Source organism: Triticum aestivum, chromosome 3A (genome assembly GCF_018294505.1).
Source record: "Triticum aestivum cultivar Chinese Spring chromosome 3A, IWGSC CS RefSeq v2.1, whole genome shotgun sequence".
Lineage (NCBI taxonomy): Eukaryota > Viridiplantae > Streptophyta > Magnoliopsida > Poales > Poaceae > Triticum > Triticum aestivum.
This window is the reverse complement of record NC_057800.1, coordinates 721,276,194-721,297,037: the sequence shown is the minus strand read 5'-3', so window position 1 is coordinate 721,297,037 and position 20,844 is coordinate 721,276,194. Positions and strand designations below refer to the sequence as shown.

General features: G+C 43.1%; 1 pseudogene; it reads right to left on the bottom strand.

The window, feature by feature from the left end:
• LOC123057262 (disease resistance protein Pik-2-like) overlaps positions 1-14,186 on the bottom strand; it is a 45,443-nt pseudogene extending 31,257 nt beyond the window's left edge.
• Positions 14,187-20,844: the final 6,658 nt, after the last annotated feature.

Here is a 20,844-nt window from a genome sequence, read left to right as displayed (position 1 = left end):
TAACCCGTCTCGATCATTACCCGGACTAACATAGCAGTATGACCGGGCACATCAAGGCACCGGGTCAGGCGAACCACTTGGTTTTGAGCACGAGTGGCCATCTGAAAGCACAACCACAATGCAAAGACATTAGAATTTCTAGGGAAAATTGGACAGCATAACAGCTGTAAATGCTCAGAAAAAGATTTGAGACATCCACAACAGTTTGCAATACCACTCAACAACATCATATCAAGGTTCTGATTCAACTAGCAACATACTAAAAGTAGTAGAAACTGTACTGAGGCTTGTAACAACAATCCTATAAGCTACTACGGATTAGTAACACGTGAACCTGACAGAAGAAGAGAGCCTAGTCCTTAACCCACGTTGAATGAGAAGAGAATGACTCAGATCAGAGGGCATAAGGTAAAGGAGTAAAAGAGCCTTACGTTCCCTCCCACAATCAATTCCCCTACATATAACTAAAGCATTTCTAGACTCGACATCGACCAGTTTGGCTCAACGAACCTACAGGCAGTCCGGCTCTGATGCCAACGCTGTCAGGACCCCGATTCCAAGTCACATCGATCTAGCCGGTAACACCTCATATCACATTGCGGCCTCACGCACGGTATCCCACGGGTGTCGCCTTACCATGGCCCGGGACCGTTTGCGCCTTTTGGCTCACGTATATGATAGTGTCGCTAGCATCCATATGACAGAGAACCCGGGCCGACATGGCTAGTCGTGAACCCAAAGCGGCACAGACCTATGGAGACAGGCATACATGAATCACATCGAGCATGTCGGTCATCAGCGAGTGAATCCGGGCTGTAGCACTGGGCTAACAGGACTCCGGGGAACCCGGGCTGTAGCAGGCTAGGCAGGACTCCGGATGTCACCGCGTGACATTTCCCCGAAGGGACAGACATAGGAACGAAGTGAAACACATGCCGGCCAGTCAAGTGTCCTGAGCAGTAGTGCTGGGCTAGCAGGACTCCGGTGAACCGGGCTGTAGCGGACTACTATGGCTCGAGGAACACTAGACTACATTTCCCCATAAGAAAGGCTGCCAAGGATAAACAACTAGATTGTCGGATCCCACTCATACCAAGCATTTCAATCATACACACAATATGCCCGATATGAGTACATACAACATGGCATCACAACAAAACTCTACAACTCAAGTACTTTATTTAAAGGCTCCAGAGAGCCATACATAACATGTTCATACAGGTAGGGGTCACATGACCCGACATTCAAGTCATACAAGCATACAAGCACAAGCGGAAGTAAATAGTCTGAGTACAGACACTAGAAAGCAAGAAGGCTTCCGAAGCCTGTCTATCTACATAGGGCGCTCCATGGCCAGGATCACCACCTGGGTGGCTAGTCACTCGTCGACATCAAGGTCTACGTAGAACCCATTGGAGGGGGCGGTGTTGTCGTCTGAAAACAGTAATTAAGCAAACATGAGTACAAAGGTACTCAGCAAGTCTTACAACAAAACCTACTATACATGCTCATTCTCAAAAAGGGGGTGGAGTTATTGCAGCAAGCCAGCTTTGACTCTTGGATAAGCTATCCGACGAGACTCCACTTGTAAAAATAGTTTTCGCACACGAGTCCACTACTCACCAACACAATACTCCACCAGGGATCCTCCCTCGTCATCCTACGAGGGGCCATCCTCGGTACTCACACTTATCTTGAGTTTTTTAGTAGTAACCATTAACTTGTCTATGAACTGTATAGGCAACCAAGTAGTCATTTACCCCGGACACGGCTATTCAAATAGATGATGTTAACCCTGGAGGGGTATACTTCTTCATACACGCTTTCACCACTTACCGCCGTTTACACGACATGTACTCAGAAACCTTCAAGCGGAAGCCCAACGAGGGTGTCGGCCACGGCCTACCTAAACACTTAAGTCCCTAGTCCAGGTTTATCGCCTATCCAGGTTCCATCCGCAGAGAGTCCAGCCGAGGTTTCCACATACGGCCCCGAACGATGTGAACAGGGTCCCAAGATGCCAAACGGGAGCCCGGCATACCCGGCCACGTTGTATCTACCGCAACATAGCCCACCCCTAGGGTCAGCGCTACGCACGGCCGCCAACACATAACCTACAAACACCATAAACTATTTGCAACTCCTGGACAGAGTACTAGGGTGATTAAGAAGCCGAGAGGGTCAATTAAGGATCCCAATGCATGGTAGTAGCTGATTCTTAAAATCACACATACAGATCTCAGTTTTTAGGGACGGCCTCAATGAAACAACCCACCATGTACTCCTACATGGCCTCTCATCGATACCTTTACCAATTCATGTTCAACACATCCCTCACATTACCGACATAAACATTTCACTCTAGCCCATCACCCAGATGAACCAGGCCTGACACAACACTAAGCATAGCAGGCATAGCAAGGTAGGAAACACAAACATGGCTCAATCAACTCCTACACATGCTAGTGGGTTTCATCTAGTTACTGTGGCAATGACAGGTCATGCAGAGGATAAGGGTTCAACTACCATAGCACACAGCAGTTTGAATCGTGTTGTCTTAATGCAATAAACAAGAGCAGAAGTGAGAACATGGGTTGTATCGGAATGATCAATGGGTTGCTTGCCTGATGTAGTGGTAGTAGGGTACTGCCCTTCAGACGGATACTCGGGGTTATCCTCGGAGGCAGAACCTACCACGAAAGACAGACCGAAACATAATCAACACATGACGATATGCAACAATATGATGCATGCCATGACATGGCAGAAATGAATGTGTCTTGGCCTAATGCAAGCTAAAACAGGATGGAATGAACTCATTTGAATCAAAGATTCAAATGTTAGCTCATTTAACATGGCCTTATTAGTGCATTATCTTATTCTGCTTAAACAGCAAGGTTAACTTGTTTTGTCATGCATGAAACCATTACAGATGGATAGATTGAATTTTTCTGATCATTTTTCATATATAAATTGTTTGATTTGGAGCTATGGTTGATTTTCTATGATTTTTAGAAGTTTTGGCTATTTTCTGGAATTTCCTATATAAGAATAATTCCAGTAATTGAATTAATGCGTCAGCATGACATAGGTGTGACGTCAGCGGGTCAACTGGGTCGGCCAGGTCAAACCTGACTGGTGGGCCCTGTCTGTCAGTGACTCAGCTAATTAACAGAATTAAATTAACACTAATTAACTGTCAGTGGGGCCTGGGCCCACATGTCAGTGACTAAACTAATTAAAATTAGTTAAAACTAATCCTAAACTAATTAGCAGGCCGGCCCCACCTGTCATAGACTCTGGGGGGGTCAACCTAGGCCCACACGGGGTCAAACAGGGTCAACTCGCCGGCGTCTAGCCGCCGGCGAGGCCAGACGCGGCGGAGCAGCGCGGGATTTGCACTCCGGTGACCAAAAGGACGGCGGAGACTATCTATGTGATGCAGGGAGGAAGCCGCGTCGAGTGGTGGTAGTGGGTGGAGCTGGGGTGGGCGGAAACGTCGCCGGCGACGAGTTTGGCGGCGGCCGGAGCTCGGGTAAGGTTGAACTAGTCGCTAGGGGGCACGGGGAGGCGCGTGGTTTGGTGCGTTGAGCTCCTGGAGGTGCGGTAGGACTAGTGGACAGGGTGGCGCGGCCATTGGGTGGCCGGAGCCTCGTTGGCGATGAGCTCCGCGGCGGTGCGTGCGGGTGAGCTACGTGCGGTCGCTACGGGGCTCGAGAGAGAGAACGGAGAGGGTGGGGAGGTGGCTGAGCTCACGGGGGTCTCGTCAAGGCAGTCTGCGAGGTCGGGGATGAGCTGATGCGGCGGGGACGGCGAAGGGGATCTCCAGTGGCCGGAGTTGAGGACGAGCTCGGTGTAGCGTCTCCGGGGGGAGCGAGCGCTCGGGGCTCGGCCTACTCGATGTAGTCGACGACGGCGGAGCTTCCTGGCACGACGAGGCAACGAATGGACGGCGGTGGCTGCGGTGGAGCTTGTCGGCGGCGACGGCTGCGCTCGGCAGGGTGATGGGGAGAGAGCCAGAGAGGGGGAGAGGCCACGGGGAGACTGGGAAGAAAGAGAGGGAGACATGGGGGTCGGCGTGGCACTCGTAGACGCCTCCAGGGCGTCGGCGGAAGGAGGAGGTGGCCGGCGTGTGGCCGCGGGCGCCGGCCACGCGCTCCTCGTCCTCCTGGCGAGAGGAGGAGGACGACTGGCAAGAGCCAGTGGACTGGGCCGAGCCGGGTGGGCTGGTGGGCTACACCATGTAAGTCCCTGTTCTTTCTCTCCTTTTCTGTTTTTTATTTATTCTATTATTTCTATAACTTCAGGGCTTTATTAAAAATGCTAGGGCATTACCATAAATCATAAAATTAATGATGGCCACTGCTTAGAATATATCCAACAACAAACATTTTAGTTTATGATTATTTGAGCATTTAAAATATTTTATAGCATTTAAATGCCCAAATGCAAATACTATAAGGATTAATCCAATGACCTTAGATGTCCTAGAAAAATGTGCACCATTTTTGTCAAAGGTTTTAACCCAAAACAAAAAGGGTGGGATTTTTAGAAGGGCATTTCAGGATCATTGAAAAAGTTTTTAGTAAACCCTAGTTGTTCCAGGGGGGTGCTGGGGGTTCTGTCATCCCCATTTCAAATTTAAAAGGAACTTAAACATGATGCACACTCTAATGCTTGAACTAGCTAGGGTGTGACACTATGTTTGATGAAGATGATATTTTTTGTCCCCCAAGTTTTGATGAGCAAATTTATTATGATGAAAGCATGCCTCCTATCTATGATGATTATTGTGATGACACGTATGCTTTAAGGAATAATGATAACCATGAAACTTGTCATCTTGATCTTAATTTTCAATCACATGATAGTTATTTCGTTGAGTTTGCTCCCACTATCCCGAATGAGAAGAATTTTGCTTATGTGGAGAGTAATAAAATTTCTATGCTTGTAGATCATGAAAAGAATGCTTTAGGTGCTGGTTATATTGTTGAATTCATTCATAATGCTACTGAAAATTATTATGAGGGAGGAACATATGCTTGTAGGAATTGCAATAATATCAAGTTTCCTCTCTATGTGCTTAAAATTTCGAAGTTATGCTTGTTTTGCCCTCCTATGCTAGTTGATTATTGTTCCCATAAGTTGTTTGCTCACAAAATCCCTATGCATAGGAAGTGGGTTAGACTTAAATGTGTTAGAAATATGCTTCATGATGCTCTCTTTATGTTTCAATTCTTATCTTTTATGTGAGCATCATTGAAATCATCATGCCTAGCTAGGGGCGTTAAACAATAGCGCTTGTTGGGAGGCAACCCAACTTTACTTTTATTCCTTGCTTTTTGCTCCTGTTTAGTAATAAATAATTCATCTAGCCTCTGTTTAGATGGGGTTTTATGCTTTTAATTAATGGTTGTGCCAAGTAGAACCTTTGGGAAGACTTGGGGAAAGTTTTGTTGATCATGCTGTCAAAAATAGAAACTTTAGCGCTCACGATAATTGCTGCCACTTTTATTTGGAGAGTGCTATTTAGTTAATTATTTTTTTCAGATTATTAATAGACAAATTCCTCAGGTCCAGCAATTTATTTGAGAATTTTATGAGTTCCAGAAGTATACGTTTGATCCAGATTACTACAGACTGTTCTGTTTTTGACAGATTCTGTTTTTCATGTGTTGTTTACTTATTTTGATGAATCTATGGCTAGTAAAGTAGTTTATAAACCATAGAGAAGTTAGAATACAGTAGGTTTAACACCAATATAAATAAAGAATGAGTTCATTACAGTACCTTGAAGTGGTGTTTTGTTTTCTTTCACTAACGGAGCTTACGAGTTTTCTATTTTAAGTTTTGTGTTGTGAAGTTTTCAAGTTTTGGGTAAGGATTCGATGGAGTATGGAATAAAGAGTGGCAAGAGCCTAAGCTTGGGGATGCCCCGGAAGGCATCCCCTCTTTCGTCTTCGATCATCGGTAGCTTTACTTGGAGCTATATTTTTATTCGCCACATGATATGTGTTTTGCTTGGAGCATCAATTTATTTTGTTAAGATTTGCTTGCTGTTATTTAGAACAATGTTTTGCATATTTTATTTCAATAAAAGTGGCATTGATAGCCTTTACTATGGCTATGTTACAAGTATACATGTTGCTGTTTGAAAACAGAAAGTTTACCGCTGTTGCAATAATTCCATAGAAAAGTTAGAATGTGATAAAATGTTGAAACCTTTTGCATATTAAGCTCTGATAAATTTACTACAGTGGGAATTTTCTTTCATAATTTTTGGAGCTAGGTAAGTATGGATGTTGCTGCATTCTTTACAAACTATCCTGTTTAGGCAGATTGCTGTTATGTTTGCATTGTTTGCATATGTTTGCTTCTTTAATGATTCTATTTGAAGATAGGACTATTAAATATGCAGAGGCATTTAGTATGCAATGTTGAATAATAATTTTAGTGATTTGCTACAGTAGAGTATGATAAGGTATTTGCAATGGTTTATACTAACTTATCTCACGAGTCCTTGTTGAGTTTTGTGTGGATGAAGCTTTTGAGATTTAGGGAGACCGTGATATGAGAGGAATTAAGGAGACACAAAAGCTCAAGCTTGGGGATGCCCAAGGCATCCCAAGATAATATTTCAAGAAGTCTCAAGCCTCTAAGCTTGGGGATGCCCCGGTTGGCATCCGACCTTTCTTCTTCAACAACTATCGGTTAGTTTCGGTTGATCCTAAGTTTTTGCTTCTTCACATGATGTTTGCCATTCTTAGAATGTCATTTTATTTTGTTTTGCTTGCTGTTTGAATAGAATACCAATATCTGAAATTATTAAATGTTAGAGAGTCTTCACATAGTTGCATAATTATTCGACTACTCATTGATCTTCACTTATATCTTTCGGAGTAGTTTGTCATTTGCTCTAGTGCTTCACTTATATCTTTTAGAGCATGGTGGTAGTTTTATTTTGAAGAAATAGATGAACTCTCATGCTTCACTTATATCATTTTGAGAGTTTTAAATAGCATGGTAATTTTCTTAAATAATCCTAATATGCTAGGCATCCAAGAATAGTAAAAACTTTCATATAGAGTATTGAATACTAAGAGAAGTTTGATGCTTGATGATTGTTTTGAGATATGGAGATGGTGATATTAGAGTCATGCTAGTTGAGTAGTTGTGAATTTGAGAAACACTTGTGTTGAAGTTTGTGATTCCCGTAGCATGCACGTATGGTGAACCGTTATGTGATGAAGTCGGAGCATGATTTATTTATTGATTGCCTTCCTTATGAGTGGCGGTCGCGGACGAGCGATGGTCTTTTCCTACCAATCTATCCCCCTAGGAGCATGCACGTAGTACTTTGTTTCGATAACTAATAAATTTTTGCAATAAGTATGTGAGTTCTTTATGACTAATGTTGAGTCCATGGATTATACGCACTCTCACCCTTCCACCATTGCTAGCCTCTCTAATACCGCGCACCTTTCGCCGGTATCATACACCCACCATATACCTTCCTCCAAACAGCCACCATACCTACCTATTATGGCATTTCCATAGTCATTCCGAGATATATTGCCATGCAACTTTCCACCGTTCCATTTATTATGACACGCTTCATCATTGTCATATTGCTTAGCATGATCATGTAGTTGACATCGTATTTGTGGCAAAGCCACCATTGATAATTCTTTCATACATGTCACTCATGAGTCATTGCACATCTCGGTACACCGTCGGAGGCATTCATATAGAGTCATATCTTGTTCTAAGTATCGAGTTGTAATTCTTGAGTTGTAAGTAAATAAAAGTGTGATGATCATCATTATTAGAGCATTGTCCCAGTGAGGAAAGGATGATGGAGACTATGATTCCCCCACAAGTCGGGATGAGACTCTGGACGAAAAATAAAAAAAAAGGCCAAAGAAGCCCAAGTAAAAAAAAGAGGCCACAAAAAAGGGGAAGGCCCAAATAAAAAAATAAAAAAATAAAAAAATGAGAGAAAAAGAGAGAAGGGACAATGCTACTATCCTTTTACCACACTTGTGCTTCAAAGTAGCACCATGATCTTCATGATAGAGAGTCTCCTATTTTGTCACTTTCATATACTAGTGGGAATCTTTCATTATAGAACTTGGCTTGTATATTCCAATGATGGGCTTCCTCAAAATGCCCTAGGTCTTCGTGAGCAAGCAAGTTGGATGCACACCCACTTAGTTTCTTTTTGAGCTTTCATACACTTATAGCTCTAGTGCATCCGTTGCATGGCAATCCCTACTCATTCACATTGATATCTATTGATGGGCATCTCCATAGCCCGTTGATATGCCTAGTTGATGTGAGACTATCTTCTCCTTTTTGTCTTCTCCACAACCACCATTCTATTCCACCTATAGTGCTATGTCCATGGCTCACACTCATGTATTGCGTGAAGATTGAAAAAGTTTCAGAACATCAAAAGTATGAAACAATTGCTTGGCTTGTCATCGGGGTTGTGCATGATTTAAATATTTTTTGTGGTGAAGATAGAGCATAGCCAGACTATATGATTTTGTAGGGATAGCTTTCTTTGGCCATGTTATTTTGAGAAGACATAATTGCTTAGTTAAGTATGCTTGAAGTATTATCATTTTTATGTCAATATGAACTTTTGTCTTGAATCTTATGGATCTGAATATTCATACCACAATTAAGAAGAATCACATTGAAATTATGCCAAGTAGCACTCCGCATCAAAAATTCTGTTTTTATCATTTACCTACTCGAGGACGAGCAGGAATTAAGCTTGGGGATGCTGATACGTCTCCAACGTATCTCTAATTTTTTATTGCTCCATGCTATATTATCTACTGTTTTGAATGTTTATGGGCTTTATTATACACTTTTATATCATTTTTGGGACTAACCTATTAACCCAGAGCCCAGTGCCAGTTTCTGTTTTTATCCTGTTTTAGGGTTTTGAAGAAAAGGAAAATCAAACGGAGTCCAATTGACCAGAAACTTCACGGAACTCATTTTTGGAAGGAAAGAAGCCCAGAAGACTTGGAGTGCTCGTCGGGGAACCTACAAGGAGATCACGAGGCAAGGGGCGCGCCCACCCCCCTAGGCGCGCCCTCCACCCTCATGAGCCCCTCGTGGCCCCCTGACGTACTTCTTCCGCCTATATATCTCCATATACCCTAAAACATCGGAGAGCACAATAGATTGGGATTTCCGCCACCAGAAGCCTCCGTAGCCACCGAAACCAATCTAAACCCGTTCTGGCACCCTGCTGGAGGGGGCAATCCTTCTCCGGTGGCCATCTTCATCATCCCGATGCTCTCCATGACGAGGAGGGAGTAGTTCTCCCTCGGGGCTGAGGGTATGTACCAGTAGCTATGTGTTTGATCTCTCTCTCTCTCTCTCTCTCTCTCTTGTGTTCTTGAGGTGATACAATCTTGATGTATCGCGAGCTTTGCTATTATATTTGGATCCTATGATGTTTCTTCCCCCCCCCCTCTACTCTCTTGTAATGAACTGAGTTTCCCCTTTGGAGTTATCTTATCGGATTGAGTCTTTAAAGATTTGAGAACACTTGATGTATGTCTTGCCGTGCGTATCTGTGGTGACAATGGGATACCACGTGATTCACCTGATGTATGTTTTGGTGATCAACTTACGGGTTCCGCCCATGAACCTATGCATAGGGGTTGGCACACATTTTTGTCGTGATTCTCCAGTAGGAACTTTGGGGCACTCTTTGAGGTCCTTTGTGTTGGTTGAATAGATGAATCTGAGATTGTGTGATGCATATCGTATAATCATACCCACAGATACTTGAGGTGACATTGGAGTATCTATGTGACATTAGAGTTTTGGTTGAGTTGTGTCTTAAGGTGTTATTCTAGTACGAACTCTAGGGTTGTTTGTGACACTTATAGGAATAGCCCAACAGATTGATTGGAAAGAATAACTTCGAGGTGGTTTCATACCCTACCATAATCTCTTCGTTTGTTCTCCGCTATTAGTGACTTTGAAGTGACTCTTTGTTACATGTTGAGGGATAGTTATGTGATCCAATTATGTTAGTATTGTTGAGGGAACTTGCGATAGCAAAAGTATGAACCCTAGGCCTTATTTCCACACATTGCAATACCGTTTACGCTCACTTTTATCATTAGTTACCTTGCTGTTTTTATAATTTCATATTACAAATATTCATATCTATCATCCATATTGCACTTGTTTCACCATCTCTTCGCCGAACTAGTGCACCTATATAATTTACCATTGTATTGGGTGTGTTGGGGACACAAGAGACTCTTTGTTATTTGGTTGCAGGGTTGCTTGAGAGAGACCATCTTCATCCTACACCTCCTACGGATTGATAAACCTTAGGTCATCCACTTGAGGGAAATTTGCTACTGTCCTACAAACCTCTGCACTTGGAGGCCCAACAACGTCTACAAGAAGAAGGTTGTGTAGTAGACATCAGCATACCACTCGGGTCACAAGCCGGCTGCCACTGCGCCCTCGCCTTCAGGGGTTCTTCGACCCAACCCGCCATTCCTCCCATTGAGAGGCTGACCCGCCGTTTTGCCTCGCTTCCATCGGTCGCTGCTCCAAATTGCTCGAGAGCCGCTGCGGGTGCTCTGACTTGTCCGCTGCAGCTTTGCGACAAACCGCCAGGCTGCCTCAGCCGTGAGCCACCGCGGCTGCAAGCTGTCCTGACCAGGTTGCCAAGCCGGGGCCGAGAGCTCCGCACGCTATCCGTCTCCCGCGGCGCCCAGTTCGTTCACAAGCAAGCAGATGCATACTTGTTCAGAAAAAGTACTACAGGAACCACCGATGCTACTCGTCGCCACACATCAAAGTCTACATGAAGGCAATCATTGCTTTGGAAAGGGGAAAAAGACAAAGGAAAAACACGTAGTTGACATGCATCTATGCGGACTATCTTTTGTGTCTGACCACGGTCAGTATCATTGTCCGCGTTCATCCGGTGAAAATACTAGGTGCTACCTTTCCTATGTATTTTATCAGCACATATTAAAATTGTTCAAGAACAATTACTTTAGCCTATGGTATTTTTTCGCAGGATCATTATTCATTACAAAGGTGTCGTAAGGGGAGGGAGCCAAATTATATATGCACTAGTGCTTGTCCGTACCGTGCTGCTCGACGGATACGGGCGCAAGTCGCGGCCTCTGCTACATCAACACAAACATTCACCGTGGTGATGATCAACTCCGCGATGGATAATTTGTGGCCTAACATATCAGGTGAAATCCATCCAGTATATTTTTATATTGCATATTGCTTTCTTAAAAGAGAAATTACTCTAGCTTGCAAAGTTATCTAATGCAGGACCCTAAATCGCCATATTGGTGAAAATTTAAAGGCTGTCAATTTTCGGCTTAAAAAGAAGGATTCCGGTTTAAAGATCCGGCTCAAGGGAAAGTTATCTCCCACAAAGCTTTGAAGCTCTCAGTAGCCGGTTTAAGAATTTCCGGTTCAAAAAGAATAATCTCTCGCAAGTTCGAGTTCTCGAAAAAAATTAAAGGGACCAAAGAGAGTCTGTTGCAAAAGCACAGCTCAAACATAGGTGCCCCTTGAGCACAGCTCACAGTATCATTTGGGGGCTTGGTCATATTCGAACCATAGTCACACCTCTTGATCTGGCTATCAAGCCAATATTATCATATGAGCACAACTCTAGTTACTTCGGCAATCCGGCTATCAAGCCAATATAATTATAAGGGGGCCAAAGAGAGTCTGCTGCACAGCACAACTCAAACATGGGTATCCCTTGAGCACAGCTCACAATATCACTTGGGGGCTATGTTCGAACCATAGTCACACCTCTTGATAAGCATAAGGGCACCAGGGAAATCACTTGGGGGCTTGGTCGTATCCGAACCATAGCTACACCTCTTGATAGGCTTAAGGCCACTAGGGAAATCACTTGGGGGCTTGGTCGTATCCGAACCATAGCTACACCTCTTGATAGGCTTAAGGCCACCAGGGAAATCACTTAGGGGCTATGGGTTCGAACCATAGTTACACCTCTTGATAGGCATAAGGGCACCAGGGAAATCACTTGGGGGCTTGGTCGTATTCGAACCATAGCTATACCTCTTGATCGGCGCAATGCCACAATTATGACTACTTGGGGGCTCTGGTCATATCCGAACCATAGCTTAAACCCTCTTGATCATACACATACATCATCATATATTGCGTCATACATTGCATCATCATTACATCATCATAGCATGTATCATATGGGCACAGATATACTGGTTTATATGGCAGGAATCGGTTTTCAAACCAGGTTATATTATTCAAATCTTTAATAGCCAACACGGCTGGATTTTTATTATGGTTATCAATAACCAATATTATGCTTGAGGTTTTCAAAGTCGCTTCAGTGCAATGGATATAATTTATTCTACACTGGAAGGAATAGTCCCGAGTCGCCGCAGGCTTACGACCCGGCACTTGGGGGCTACATTATTCAAGTTGGGATTATATCAAATACACAAGTTTCATGTCGCTGCAAGCATGCACCATGACACTTGGGGGGCTAATGCAAAGTCATTGTTTGCTCACCTTATTGAAGACCCGACTCATCACATCGTAATGAGCCGGCCCTTGGGGGCTACCAATTGCTCCTGTCAACAATTCAGGTTTTTATGAGCATCAGGTAATTACAAGTCCCGGGGTTGCTGCAAGCATGAAAACCTAACACTTGAGGGCTACATATATGGAATCCTCAGTTTATGACTAATGACTGGTATGAACAAATCGGATTTCTTCAAGATTGTGATATTTATATTGAAGCAAGTCTTAAGCTGTTGCTATGCTACCTTCTTAAGACTTGGGGGCTACAAGTGATAGGCATATAAGAGGTATATTTTCAAGCTTGATGTTAACTACAATTATGACCCGGTGCCATCAATATTTGTAAACCGGCAATGATAAACCGGCATAGTTCTACATTCTTAAACCGGCATGTTCTACATTCTTAAACCGGCAAGTTATACATTCTTAAACCGACTGAAGATCAGATGAGTATTTCAAAGACCAATATTTTTGTTAAGCATTGGGAGCCGAGTCAAATGAATTATTCTTCACAATATTTCTCTGTGACAAACCAATGTCAGCAAATTGATTATGAAGCTGGCCTATTGACCCGGATTTTCTAGAAGAAGGAAGTGACAAGGACAGGATGATCAGGATCAGTTTAACATGGATAAATCCAAATTAAACTGGGGGCTAATGTCGGGGATATACCCCGCGGTATGACCCGGCCGGAGTTATAACCCAGCTGGGACCTGATAAACCGGCAGGTGTTAAGCCAGATGATAACCCGGAAGGTGTTAAGTCAGATGATAACCTAGCAGGTGTTAAGTCAGATGATAACCCGGCAGACCATCATAAACCAGCTACCATCATAAACCGGCAGACAATCATAACCCAGCAGACAGTGATAACTGGTTGACAGTCATAACCCGGCAGACAGTGATAACTGGTGGACAGTCATAACCCAGCAGACAGTGATAACTGGTTGACAGTCATAACCCGGTAGATAGAGTCGCCTCGGGTTATGAAGCCCGAGGCGTTATGAAGCCCAAGACGCTATGAAGCCCATGAAGAGAAGTCAGAATAGTTAAATCTTAATCCGAGTTGGACTCTACATGTAACCCGCCCCTTCAACATATATAAGGAGGGCAAGGGCACCCCAAGAGGGGGGGATCTTAAGGGTTAGGGATAACTGGGAGAGCCGGTTTACAGCGACTCCCTCGTGATGATAATAAAACCTAGCCACAAACAGCACGTAGGGTTGTTACCGGATGATGTTTCCTGGGGCCCGAAGCTGTCTAAATCCTTGTCTTGCGTTGCGTCTCTCGATTCTGCTCAACCCCTCTCAAGCTACCACATAGATGCATTGGCCTCACGACTAAGTCCTCACACTAGGACATCTGCCGTGACAATTCCACAACACCAGTATTGAGATATTGTAGAGTGTCATCCTCATCCCCATCGATGGCATCGATATCATGCATTGCTTCTTCGACGGCGGCGACGTCATCAGCGACTATGGGAGCCTCTTTCTCACCCCGTCTGCTATCACCCGACACGACAGGTGACTCTAATTGGGTAGGTGGGGTGTTGATGTTCATACCTTGCTGAGGCCGCATGGTCATGGGTGTCCTCCCGGCCGCCTCCAGACGAAGCAGACTCTTTGGCCACAACAGGACCCACCTCTTGCAATCACCAAGCTGCCGCAGGGTCTCGTCGTCATCTCCCCCTAGTACCGGAGGAGCCAAATTCTCGTAGCCCGGTTTGACACTGGCAACGGAAACCTTGAAGACATCAGGGGGGATCAGTCGGCTTTGGAACAATTGTTCCTTTGGCTTCACTATCGTCGCCTTCCCCACATCCACCTTCTTGCCGCTGATGGTGTACAATATTGTGCACGGGGTTACGTCGGCCTGCAAAGAGATGTTTGCGATGTGAGACATCTAAAAGGCAACGAAAACAGGAGATATAGAATTATTGAAAAGGGCCAGTGTGGCAGGTACCGTGAGGGCGTCGAGCTCAGCCAAAGACAAAGCGTCACCAAGCACATCCGAGATGGAGGACGGGCTGCTGTGAGCAGGTGTGGGGGGCGGTGCAGGAGCTGGTGCGGGAGGCGGTGCAGGAGCAGGTGCGGGAGCAGGTGCTGGTGCAACGCTAGTCGAGCTGCTCCCGAAGAAGTCGGCAAGGGGAAAGTCCGCTGCATCTTTATTTGGATTTTTCCTGCTCCAACTAACGATAGCCGGAACCAAGACACCACACGTAGCTACCAGCTCCCGTTTTGCGGCAGCTACTGCTGATGCGACTGTCTCGCCTGCTTTCTTCTCCACTGCAATCTCAACCTTCTTGTTGACGTTTTCTTAATTAACCTCCGTCTTTCCTTTCTCTCCTCCGTGGTCTCACGGTAGTACTTCTTCCACGTGGCGCCGTCTTCGACACCATGCACGCGTCCATACGACAACCGAGTGTCCACCGGGAGTTGTTTCAATATGTTCAAGGCCCGGTTGAATGGGGTGTCCCACTTGGGCCTCACCAACGCCTCAGACGGCGAGTCACTTTCGGCCACAATCCTGTGCTGCTCTCTCTGCAAAAGGAACAAGGATCGTTTACAAATATGACTAAAAGTGTAGTGAAATTGATCAGAAGCTAAAACTACCAGCAATCTCATGAACTCCATCGTGACCGCGTCCGTCTCGAAAACCTTCTTCACCGGGTCCCAACAGTACCGGGCCCTGAGGACGTCACGCTCCAGTGGGACAGTGAACTCCGCCAAGGGGTCTGGGATGCCCAGACTTTTGCGTTCCGCATCCTCCTTGGCCCTATGGGCCTCTTCCCCGCGTAACCATGACTTCCGAGGTGGTGGCGCCCCATGTTCCTCTCTTGAAGCCCCTTCATGTACTTAGACTTTTCTTTGGCAGCTTCGGCAACGCAAGCCGCCTTGAATATTTCAAACTGCGCTTCCGTAATTGTCGGATTATGCTTTACAATCTCGTAGTAGGGTTCCATTTTTGTCGATGATTCGATGTTTCACCCTTACTTTCCAGGCGGCCAACGAGTCGCTAAACTTGGTCATGGCGCGTTTGTTTATCTTCTAAATTGTCGGGTCTTTATCTGGATTAGTATATTTCTTTTTATCCTGGCCCGGGAACAAGAATACCTGGTGCACCTTCGTTAGGAGGGAGTGCTTCATATTTTCTATCTTCTTTAGTTTCTCATCGTTGATGGTAGCAGTTGTCCGTATGATGCAGCCTATTTGATTGATGTAGCACGCTCGCGCTTCCACAGGCTGTTTTGGCTCAAAATTGCCGTCATCCACCTCCGTGACTACCAGTCTAGTAGTGATGAGCTCGTTTGGGCGTCAACGTCTCCTCTTCGGTTTCGGTTCTATACCGGCTTTGTCGGTCTCGGTGCGGGTCTTGGTCTCAACGCCAGTCTCAGCGCTGGTCTTGATGTCGGTCTCGGATGTGACAGGTGGTCCCATCAACAACAACCGCTGATGGTCGACAAGGTTCAAAAATTCGTCTACCGCCAGGTAGACGTCGTCGCAATCACCTGAACCATGTCCTTCATCGTTGCTATCTATGTTTCCTATGATTAAATCTAGTCAATTAATTCTAGGCCTAATAAAATGAATAATGACATTAAAAAAGGCCAATGTTTTGCATGAACATTGATTCCTTCCCGGTGCGGCAAATCCCGGGCACTCAATATGTCCTAGTTTGTAGCACAAGTCATGCAGAAATTCACAGAAAATTTCGGAATGACCTTTGCTAAAAAATGGACAAATCGAGCACCTGAAATTTGCAGGAACGAAAATGAATCAACATTCCGACAAAACATAGGCCATTCGGCTTCATTCCCTGGAAACAACAAAAGGCCACTTGGGCACAATCGAACCACTTCAATGAAAAGATACAACATGACCACTTCAATGAAAAGATATAATCAACAATAATGGAATATGCAAATGAACATCAATGACATATATCATATAACATCAATTATGTTTTTTTGTTTATAGCTAAATACCATAGCTACTATTTTTTATTTTTAGCTAAATGCTTTTGTTTTTTGTTTAAAGCTAAAAGTCTAAGAAGGGATCATCTTTAAAATAAAACTTGCATAAATTCTTTTCCTTGAAAAATAGTGGTCTTTAAAAAAAACCTTTGCAAAATGACCTCACTAAACACTTCTGTGCCTAGGACAAAACCCAAATTCTGTTCTAGCTATTCCTCTCTCTCACACACACACGCACATTATTTTCTCTAACCCTTCTCTGTCTAGGACAGAACCCAATTAAATTGTGAAGGAACTCCATTTTAACTCTAACCCTTCTGACCTAATGATATAAACTAAATGTTTGCTCTAACCTAGCCAACCTAGCCAACCTAGCTTGTTAACCTAACGAACCTAATTAACCTAGTATACCTAGATAATTAACCTAATCAAACTAGTTAACCTAGCTAGTTCTCTGTCAAAGCCCTAACTAAATTTTTTTGCACTAACCTCGATAATTAACCTAATTAAACTAGTTAACCTAACTAGTTCTCTCTCAAAGCCCTAACTAAATTTTTGCACTAACCTAGATAACTAACCTAATTAAACTAGTTAACCTAACTAGTTCTCTGTCAAAGCCCTAACTAAAATTTTGCACTAACCTAGATAACTAGCCTAATTAAACTAGTTAACCTAGCTAGCTAGTTCTCTATCCAATGTTTGTGCTATGCATGAGAGAGAGAGGAGGGGTGGGGGCTTACAAAGGATGGCTCCGGTGGTGGCCAGGGAGGCAGCGGTGGCGAGGGAGGCAGGGGAGTCTCTAGTGACGGCGAGGGAGGCAGTGGTGGCAAGGGAGGCAGGGGAGTCTCTAGTGACGACGAGGGAGGCAGTGGTGGCGTTGATGAGGCCGCGCGGCTCCGATGGCGTTGGGGGCGGCTCTGGTGGCGTCGACGGCGCGCAACTGTGGTGTCTCCAGGGTCATCGATGTATGAAGGAGACGGCGGCGAAGTGGGGCGACGGTGAAGTGGGGCGAGAGATTTGGGGGAGAAGTGGGGGAGGGAGACCGCGCGGGGGTTATAAGTCAAACCTAGCGGTAGCGCTGGTAAGAAAAACACGATATAGCCAAGTTAGCTATAGCGTGTTTTGCGAAACGCGCTACTGCTATAGCTATTTATTTTCCTTTACTTTTCTTATTTCCTTTTCCCTTTCTATAGCGGGGGTCCAAAAAACGCGTTGTTGCTATATTATCTATATAGCCTGTTATGAACAGACGCTACGGCTATGTATTTCTCCTTTATTTTTCTTTTTCTTTTATTTTTCTTTACATTTATTTTTTCCTTTCTCCTTTTTTATTTCTTTCATTTTCATTTATTTTTCTATTTTTTTATTTTTTTTCTTTTCATTAGCAGTAGCGTTTTTCACGAAAAACGCGCTGCTACAATAATCTTAGCGGTAGCGCGGTTTTCCTAAGACCGCAACTATTATTCATAGCCTATCGGCTTAGTAGTGGGAATTTTAGTAGTAGCGATTTTCCCAGGAGAAGCGCTACTGCTACACGAGTATCTATAGCATGGTTCACGTGCATGCGCTACTGCTATGTAGCACTAGCGCCCCAATTTAACCAGCGCTACTGCTAAAGTTCTGTGTATAAGGTTTTCCCTACTAGTGGACCGTTTTCCAGCATGCATCTATGGCATTAAGTTCATGACAAACAAAGTAACGCTTTAAGCGAGATGACATGATGTAGACAAAGTAAACCCAATCAATATGAATAAACCCTGTCGTTTTAACCTTAATGGAAATAATGCAATACATGCCTCGCTACCCCTTCTATCACGAGGTGTGGACACCGCAAGATTGAACCCATCACAAAGCACCTCTCCCACTCAATCTAATTGGCCAAACCAAACAAATAAATCGAAGAGAAATATAAAGCTATAACAATCATGCATAATAAAGAAAAGACTCAATAACTTTCGATGATTAATCTGAACATAAATCCACAATTCATTGGATCCCAACAAACACACCACAAAAGAAGGTTACATCAGATATAACTCTAAGAAGATCGAGCACAACATGGTATTGACGATCAAAAAGAGAGAATAAGTCATCTAGCTACTAGCTATGGACCCATAAGTCTATGGTGAACTACTCACCCAGCATCGAAAGGTAGCAAGGATGATCTAGAAGCCCTCCGTCATCAATTACCCCTCCGACAGAGTACCGGAAAAGGCCTCCAGATGGGATCGCGGAAGAACAAAAGTTTGCGGAGGCGGAAAAAGTGTATCGGGTGGCTCTCTGTTGGCTTGAGAATATTTGTGAATTTATAGGCTTGGAATTGGGTCAAACGGAGTTTTGTGGGGCCCATGAGCTCAGGGGGCGCGCCTACCCCTTCTGAGGCTCTTGTCCATGATTAGAGCAAAAAATAATACTTGCACCTAAACCCTAACTCATAGACTAGCTAAATGCCCGCGCATTTATGCGCCAGCTTTTATTATATACCCCAATCATCGGTGTAAATTGATTGAGAATGTTATTAGTATTAGTTTTCCTCCTAAGTATCTTTTATATATAAGTAGTTAATCTCCACTAACATATTTTTCTCATGCCACCTCACCATGTAACATCCATGACAACAATATCCACCTCAACATGCAAGCATGCATTAAAAAAATCCCATCTCAACATGGAAACATGCTTAACAATTTTCATTCTGTTATGCTATTTATATTTAATAAATATTTTACAACTATATACTAACCAAACAAAAAAAATCGTATGTATTTTTTGTTTCAGTTCTCATATATACTATTACTTCAAATATTCATATTCTATACAATCGTGATGTCATCTAGTATTTCATAAATTTGAGCACCCCGGTAGAAAGTAAGAATAGAAAATCCCACGGCTTAAGAGGTCATTTCATTCGTGACCAAACTTTTGTCATTCTCTGGAAAATGAACTTGTGTTACTCAAATTACAATCCGCACGGGACAACGAAAGTACATCGCCTGGACCAGAATGTAACCATACAACTGCACAACGTTCAATGCATAGAAAATTTGCCGTATAATCACTAACCATGTTTTGGCCACGACTAAAGAGAGTAATGCAAGATTTGTTAGTTGCATGTCCTGGCGCACACACACTGTTTTCTTCATTATTATTTTTGTTTCTATTATATTTATTTTTCCTTTTCCTTTCTTTTTTACGTATTTTTGAAATGTTTGTGATTTTATGAAAATACTCATAAATTTGAAAAATTATTCATAAGTTCAATAAATGCTCATGATTTAGTTTTTTTTGCTGAATTTGAAATAGTGTTCCTGAGTGCAAAAGATGTTCGCGAGTTCAAAAATACTCGTGAATAAAAAAAGTTTTTCAAATCATAGAAAAATGTTCATAAAAATTAGAAAATGTTCAAAAATTCATAGAATGTTCTTGGATTTCAAAGATGTTCATGAATTCAAAACATATTTGGGAATTCCCAAACTTTTCGCTAATTAAAAGATGTTCACGAGTTCGTAAAATATTCACCTTTTCTATAAACATGTTTAAAAGTCCGAACAAAAGTTCTAGATTCAAAACTAAATTCACCACGTCAAAGAATATTTATGAATTCTAAAATTTAACATTTTTAATGAAATAGTAAGCAAATTGAAAAGTGTTCTCAGACAAAAAGTTCCTAATTTCGAGAAATATTCATCAATTGAAAAATGTTCAGGAATTTTAAAATACAAAAAAAGGAAAATTAAAAATTAAAATAAATAAATAAATAACAGTTTAGGGAAGGTTCTAGAACATTCTTGAAAAAACCAAAAAAAAGGCTGCAATGGCCAGCCCAAGTAGCGTGTTGCGCGTAGGGTGGTATGCATGTGCTGCATATCCACCAGTGATAAATAGCATTTACTATATGTTACAATTTCTCAATTTTTTTTTACTATATGGCACTTTTTTTGAGATATTTCTATGTGGCAATTAAGGAGCGCGTTATTATATAGTTTGTGAACAGGCACCCACCCCCCCTCTGTGCTGGGCCGGCCAATCTTTGTTTTTTTCTATTTTCAAACGCCAAAAAAGCACGCGCGAGTGTTACCAACCAGGCAACACATGAGAATGTGTTTAGTTACTTCTTTTCACTATTTCTTCTTTCTTCTTTTTCCTTTTTCCTTTATTTTAATTTCATGAAAATGCGTGAATCTTTTCTTATCAAAATTTCTGAACTTTGAAATTGATGATTTTTTTCCAAATTTGACAAAATATTTCCGAATTTGTGAACTATTTTTT